Below are 7933 nucleotides of genomic sequence, written 5' to 3' on the forward strand. Positions count from 1 at the left end.
CGGCTGTCGAGCGCGGGAAGCGGATACACGTCGCCAACAGAACATTGGTGGTACCTTTTTTTTTTTTTTTTTTTATTGCCGTCGGGTGGGTGTCAGAGCTCCATGACTTTGCTCGAACCTAATTGCTCAATCGGCTGATTGCTGGTCAGCACTATCTCTTCCCTATAGAACCTACCTGCCATTAGAAGGAAGTACTTGGCTGTTGGTCAGCAATCAATGGTGCGGCAAGCAGGTGACAGACAGCCTGCACAGCTTAGACCATGTCGGGAGGAGTCCAAGGCCCATCTTGCCAAGTGAGGCGCTGTCGGGGACGGACGCTTTCGTAAGCTATCGAAGCCCCGCTGGGCCCTGTCTCTGTTGGTTCCCAAATTGCGTCGCGGGATGTATGGGGGATCAACTCACAATGCGAGAGACAAGGCGGGCTTCGCCACTCTCTACCCACGACTTGGCAGCTGTCTCAAACACGCGTGAGGAGGAGAAAGCAAGAAACAGGTGGTTGTAGAAGAAACGATTTCGCGGATAGGTTCAGTGCCCAGCTTTCCGGAATGAATAGCGTACCAGCCCGTCAAGTCTCAGGTCTCAGAGACGCGACATGGGCGGCTCCGTAGGACGAGGATCATCCTCGGGTTGGTCGTGGTCCAAGCACCGAACCGACGACGGAATAAACTCAAGATGATGCGAGACGCGGCCGTGTCGGATCCGCTGGCCAGACAGACAGCCAACCATCGACCAGTGTCCTGCCGTGGTTGTCGGGTCAGGCGAAAAAGAACAGCGTCGAGCAGGCAGAAGCGGGCATTGGGTGGTGTCGCGAATTGAACGAGTGTTTCGTTTCGCTGATCTCTACTACCCCAAAGCAACCTGCCTTGTCCCTGACACAGGGCGAGGTAGAGGGCGGCGGCAGCGGACCAGGCTCCGTTGGAAACATTTGGCGGCCTTTGAACGGTTCCTCGGGCTGGGATGCCAATTTGCGAAGGATGGCGCCCTTGCAAAGGAGGTGAACGTATCGTGATGGAAGCTTGCCGATGAGCGGCACAGAAATATGTAGGCTATATGTTTGTCAGTTGCACTTGGATGGAAGGGGCGCCGGTCACCTACCTACTACCTAAGTAGGTGTCTAGGTACTCACGTACTCAGGTACTCAAGTCCTTTGGTAGCAGAATACCACTTTGTTCCGGTTCTGCATTCAGCGCCTGATTGGCTGCACCGACAAATGAACATGAACCCTCAATCGTTGTGCTGGTGCACGATGGCCCCACTGCTCTTGTGCAGGTAGGTGTGGATCAGCCATTGAGTCGAGTTGAGAATCCGGGGCAGCCGGCTGTGGCTGGTGAGGACAGAGCCGGAGCTCCGTACGGCATCTTGCAACTGTCATCACTTGCCAGCTAGCCCTCTTGTGGTAAAGCCCCGCGGCACCGCCCGTGCGGGACCCACACCAAATCCCGGCTTGACACGTGTGGGGGCGACCGGGCCTCGCGGGTTAGGGTCGGCGCCACAGCTAATGGTAACACAAGGCTAGTCGTGAGTGCATAGGTACATGTATAACACGTCCAGCCCTGCCCTGTGTGTGTGTGTGTGTGTGTGTGTACTCCTCTCTGGTGTCTTGTGTCTGCTGTGTGTCTGGCCGTCTCCAATTTGTGCACGTTTCTACACCATAGTACACCCCACCACGACGCCTGCCTGAAGTGCTGGTTGCCAATGCTTGTTTCGTCATTGGGAGAAACATGGGAGCCGGCGCCCTCTCAGCCAGTGTCAGTTGTCGTGTCTCGCGTGTCTTGCGGCCTCGTCGCCCCGGACCAGACAAACCTCTCAGCCCAACGGACATGTGGTCCGACGCCAGTGTTGCTTTTCTTGAGCCGCACTGCTAATCCAGACAGAGGCGTGAATGATGCTTTGATGAGCGAGCTCCAGTCTGAATTTTCCTCTGTGCTATTTTTCTCTTCTCTCTCTCTCTCTCTCCGCTCACCCCCGCCCGGTCGGATCCGCCGCTGAGTCGTGGCGACGCCGTTGCAAATTTTGACCGACCGCTCCTCATGTCCCCGCACCCTCGGCAGGTAAATGTACTTGACGTAAGGTATTCATCCACAGCTTGTGCACAACCACGCGGTGGAGCGAGGGCTCTCTATAATTTCGGCCGAACGAGACGACGGCGCAGCAGCGACCCGCTGGGGGCCCCTGCTTGGTGCGATGAGGAGGAAGCAAAACGTAGTTTTTGATCGATCAGCAAGGCTCTGTGCTGCATCAAGTCAGGCAGGAAAGGTCGGTCCGGCCTCAGATCGTGGCCGTCCATCTGGCTGCATGCATCTAAAGCATGGGTCCCTTTTTTTTTTTTTTTGCTTGTCACAATGCGTCGCGTGCAAGTCGCGTCGTGCAGAGCCCCCCTTGGCCTCTGTGGCGCGTTGAGTGGTTTTGGCCAGGTGGGGCGCTGGAGCCCCCATTCAAACGAGACACCAGAGACGAGACGGCTCGATCTTGGAGACACATTGATGACGGGGGACCCAGTGGAGTGGCACGCGACGGCTGAGCGACGAGCGGGCACAGCGACTAAAACAGGAGGCTGGCGCTGGGGTCCGGCCAAACCATACATGGGTGCCCGTGGATCGTGGTGCTCATTCGAACGGTGAGCCGAGGAAAAGGAAGCGAAAGATCTGCCCACTACCGTCATATCGCCGCTTGGGGCTCGCGTTGCCTCGCCAGATCTTCAGGCCTCGTCTCGGCGCGAGAAGCAAAGTAGGTGATCGGCAATCAGGTGGCCAGCTTGACATGCATTCACGAATGCGTCTGGGCCAGTGTAATCGACGATGGAGGCTCGCTTCGTCTTTGCATGGCCACCTTGCATCTTCGTTGTGCCTGGGCAACGGAGTAGGCTTCCATGATGCTGCGAGGCACAAAAAAAACCGGTGCCAAGAACCCATGAACGAGCCAAGGCTACCCTTGAGCAAGAGCCATGTCTTGGTGACCGCTTCCCCTCATCTTCGAGGTCGAGAACCGAGGCGGGCTGGGATGTATGCAAGAAGAAAGAAAGAAAAATCGTTCGTGGCTCCATCCATCGTCTCCAGTATCGTGCCGCGTCGTCCATCTCCGGGTCCGACGGAGCTTCAGGGTCCTCGTTGCTCGGCCAGGATACGGAACCTAGCATTCGACCATCGGACGAATCCACCGTGCTCCAGAGAACAGGTCAAGAATCTGCAGACCAGCTGGGAAGATCTGCTCGGTCGAGGGGTTTTTCACCCCTGTTGTTCGCCTCACCAAGGCGTCTGTCCCCTCATCATGATGAGGGCGATACAGGGGGTCGAGCTGCGCGACGCGAAATGCTGATACTATGGTGGGCGTCGAGAAGCTTCAATTGACCAGCAACGTCGCGCTCGCGGGTGGTGAGGCGTGGCATTAGGTCAGACGCGTGGGATTGGGTGGTGGTGGCCCAAGGGTCCAAAACCTCCGCTTAGAGCTGTCTCTTCGACATCTTTGACTTTGCGGTATACGCGTCCGCCAGCGTCGTGTCTTTCACGGTTTTCAAAAACAGTTGATTTGATTCTCAGCCCGATGAGACGTTGAGATTACTACTCGTAGTGGCATAGGGGACTCTTAAGACAGGCCTATTGTCCATGGACTGTCGGAATCATGGGCGGCATAGAGAGTCATCCCCACTGTGGAGAAACAAAGCTCGTTTTCTGGGAGAGCTCGGCATTGCATATGGACTCGTTCTGGATCAGCTGCTCTCCGAGCCAATCCCCTGAATGGACCCTTGAGCTGACAACGTTTCGGAAACTTGTCTGGGTCATTGGTGGCTCTGTCCCGTTAGTTACTGGATTCTGTGCTGGTGACGATGCAGGCTAATAGACATGTCCGTCCGCCCTACGCCTGAGCATGCTGACTTTATTGCACGTTATGCCCCCCCCCTGTATTTGCATCGGAGTGCAGACGTGGGGCAAGCACAGTAGTGGGATCTGCATGATCGGATCCTGCCATGCACGACTGGAGTGTTCGCTCGCGACACTCGAGCTCTGTGAGGTGGGCATTCGTAGCTGTTATTCGCCAAAAGGAACATTTTCGGTGATACGAGAACCTTTTTTTTCTCTTTTACACAGGTGATTATCATAACATCGCTCTTTGTTCACTTCTTTGTCCTTCATCGGAACAGCCCGACCGATTGGAGCTCGAAGGGGAAAACTTACCCCTCAATACGGGCGCCGTGATATACCACTGGCGACCCTCCCTATGATGCGAGATCTGACTCGCCCAACCTCTCAGTGTATCCCACATGACGGCTGTCAGTCTGGCAGAGACCACATATTGTCGTGCTATCTAGCGGGGTTGCCACAGCCTCTTTGTGTGTCAATGCAAACCCTCCGATTGAACATTGATAAGCCCACCATGGATCCAACAGGAAGCATCCTGCAATTGTGGAATCGACCGGAGCTGATGAGGGGCATTATGTCTGTCCAGAGTTCGGCACTGGATCTCAGCGTATAGTACGACTCAAGCTAACTGTCGTAAGCCCGCTTTGTTGCGTTTGATGCTAGGTTGAAAATATTTTCGTTCAAGAGGGGCACTTGACGCGGGGCTCATGAATGACAAGTGGTTGTCCCAAATGCTCCAGTGTTGGCCGAAATCAAGGCAAGGTAGGTCTTCCAGTGTGCTTGCACGTATTGACTTGGCATGTGAGTCCTCAGTCTTTGCCGCAACGCCTACGGCGCCAAGTTGAAATGAATTCGCCATTGTAACAAAGGTGGAAACCGAAGTGATACCCTCGCCTCGCTTTCCGAATCGCGGCGACATCGCTCGAGATGTAACAAGTTGTGAAGTAAACTGAATGCATTGTCATCAATCCACCGCTCCCGTCACGGGCTAGGCTTATGTCGAAAAATCACGATGAACTCAGGGGCCTGTGCACCCAATTGTACGTTTCTTAAGCTTTACGCCCGAGAAAAGAATCAAGGTGTCCACTACTAACCTTCGTCTCGTGACGGATTTGCCACGACAACGCCATGACCAGATGGACCTAGTTAGTCGCGGGAAGATGATAGCAACCACCGAGCAATACGGGAGACATTTTTCATTCATGCGACATAGCTGAACCAGCGGCTGGCAACTTTGATATGATACCTCGGCATTATATCACTTATGAAGCCCTGCGGTTGAACAAGACGGCAATGAGGGGTGGGATGAGTAATGACTTTGTACGCTTTCATGGCTACGAGGCCTCGTGCTTGATCCTCGTGCTTTGGTGTCGCGGTTCGATATATCTGGAACTGTCTGGCGTGTTGTCTCAAACCCTTAGACGTCTTCCCTTCGTTGCTTTTGATGGCGAGTAGCGTTTGACGGTTATTGCGCGTCCTGCTGCCGCATTACTTCTGTAATCCGCAACGTCGCCCAGTAGGTCTCAGGCCTGTGACCCACCTATATTCGAGAATGTGCTCTCATATCGACTGACAATGGACGGCTACCCAATTGTGAAGCAAGCCAATGAAAATGGAGGAGACTACCTACCACTAGGGAAGATGCAAAGCAGTAATTCGTCACAAGATGAGAGAAGCCAGCAATTGATGGCGAATCAACCAGAAGTCGCATCGAGCAAACCTCGTGCTACACGCTGTCCTACTGATTCCGCGATGCGATTGCTCTCAGGCGGCATAGTGCCCCGATTGTTTGCTGATGATTGAGGGAAACGATGGCCTGAGCTCGCAAACTATCGGCTTGCCCTCTGGAACAGTATGATGCTGTTCAGATTTGCGACAAGTGAGATGAGGTGCAGTTGGGGCCGCGGTGCGGCGGATCTGACTCTGATAGTGAGATCTGTGAGCATTCAAAGCAGGAGCCTGAGAGCTGGTGGCGGCGGCGGCGAGCCCCTGGTTTGCGAATCATGACACGTATGGATGGGTTAAATTGAATTTGGTGTTCTGGTCAAGTCGTGCAGAAGCGCGTATGGGCACGGTGATTGGCCACGTCCAGGGTCTGGGGGGCGCGCTGAGTGCAGTAGACCGTCTGAGCTAATGTTGAGCCAGATGCCGCAAGCCTGCCAACTTGGCACTGGCCGCCAGGGAGGCCCATTCAAGTTATGTGTGCCTCAGATGTTGGTAGAATCCTGGTCTCGCGTTTCTGACATAACACTCGGGTGACCGGCCTCCAGTTGCCTTGTCTATGAACTGCCCAAGTACCTGTATGCGCGTAATAGAGCATAGTCCGAGGCTGGGATGCTGGGGCAACCCCTGGGCTGACGAGAGCATGATGGCGATGCCGCTCATCAGCCCTGATGAGGCAGCGCAGACCGGTGTCCTTCTCAGGAATAGGACGGCCCGCCTGCATACTGCGTGCGGGGTATCGTGAAGCATTCATGGAAGATGGGAGGGGCTCATAGACAGTTGGATCGATATATTTCAAGCGATCATCTGCTGGCTGTCGCTGCCGTGGAGCCTAGAGTTCGATGGGCTGTGAGACGTGACTGTTAGCCCTGACAGACGACCCAGTGCTGACGGTGATGGCCTCAGATGCGGATCATGAACAGGACTTGGAACGGGGGGGGGACGCCGGTCGCACGGCCAATCCGACTATATTGGAGTTTGACCGGCCTTCCGTGACGGTTGCAGGCTGGTTCTGGAAGGTCAATGGCATCTCATTGTACGTGTCAAGACGTGTCGCTTATGGACGTGTCACCTTCGCGCGCGAGTGGTGTTTTCGCGTCGAGACGCACCTGAAGAGGGGAACGGACGTTCGGCTGGGAAAGCAGGCAGAGACGAGACGAGACGAAATGGTGCATTGGGCTGTTCCTGCCCGGATCGAGATTCTCCACCTGCCCTGGTACCTGGGATGTTGGTCACAACGACTGGACAACATGCAACTAGCTGCGGCTTGCACCGAATGATATGTGGCTGAAGGTGCACACCATGTCTGCATGGCCCTGACTGCCCTGTCAGTGGCAGCCAGGCCTTCTGCTTTCTGTCACAAGAGAGGCACAGGGGATGCACCTTCTGTAAATCAATTGCTGGTGAGAAGCCACTACGGCAAGCGACACACGGCCCCGCGCGGGTTGGATATACAGCATCAACAATGGCAATATCCAGCGCCTAGGTACCTAAAGCCGCATCAATGCATTCATAACACCTTATCTCATCGTTGACAAACATAACGACAACAACAATAAACTATAGATTGGCGACCGCAAAACGACCCGAGTGCCACGGATTGGCAATCATTCAGCGCGAAAACGATCTCGAAAGCCTCCTCACCATGTCGCAATCCGAAGCTGATCCCACATGCCATGTATAAAAAAAGGGAATCATCAGCCACACGCTGGGAAGCATGGCACAACTCAGCGACCCGCTTGCACCTCTCCTCAGTTGCGACCTCTCCACCGAAGCCCGAAAGAGCCCACCGCCTGCGGATACGCCTGTTACCCATCGTCATAGCTGTTCGCGTGCGCTCCGCTCCATTGGCCCTCTTCCTAGCCCCGCGCCGACGCTGGAGTTGAAAGGGAGGACGACCGAGAATCAATGAGTGGACAAGAACGAAACGTTGCTGCACATTTTCGAGCTCTGGAAAGCGATCACCAACAAGTTCAATGGTCCTGGCCGAAGAGGAAGAGATCCCGAACGTAGTCCATGTCTCGACGCTCATTCGCTCCAGCAAACGTCTATCCCGTTCTGTGCCCTCAGCCCGTCCAGCAATCCCAGCTTCGCATCGGCCACACCTCTGCTCCACTCATCACCACCCCTGTAGGCCGAGAAACACGCCAGCAACCAACCCGGCTTTCGCACACGGACTGACTGCCCAGGCGTCTCCACGCAATTTACACTACCACGCATACGCCGCCCACTCGACGCTGACTTGACGGTTTGCGGCTGGGCTGGTCTGGTCGCCTCGTTGTCGGCATCTTCTATGTTCTCGCGCTGATATTTCGCCATGTTTTGCCGTCCGTGTCGGATCCTCCGAGGTGAAT

Source organism: Verticillium alfalfae, genomic scaffold (genome assembly GCF_000150825.1).
Source record: "Verticillium alfalfae VaMs.102 supercont1.9 genomic scaffold, whole genome shotgun sequence".
NCBI lineage: Eukaryota > Fungi > Ascomycota > Sordariomycetes > Glomerellales > Plectosphaerellaceae > Verticillium > Verticillium alfalfae.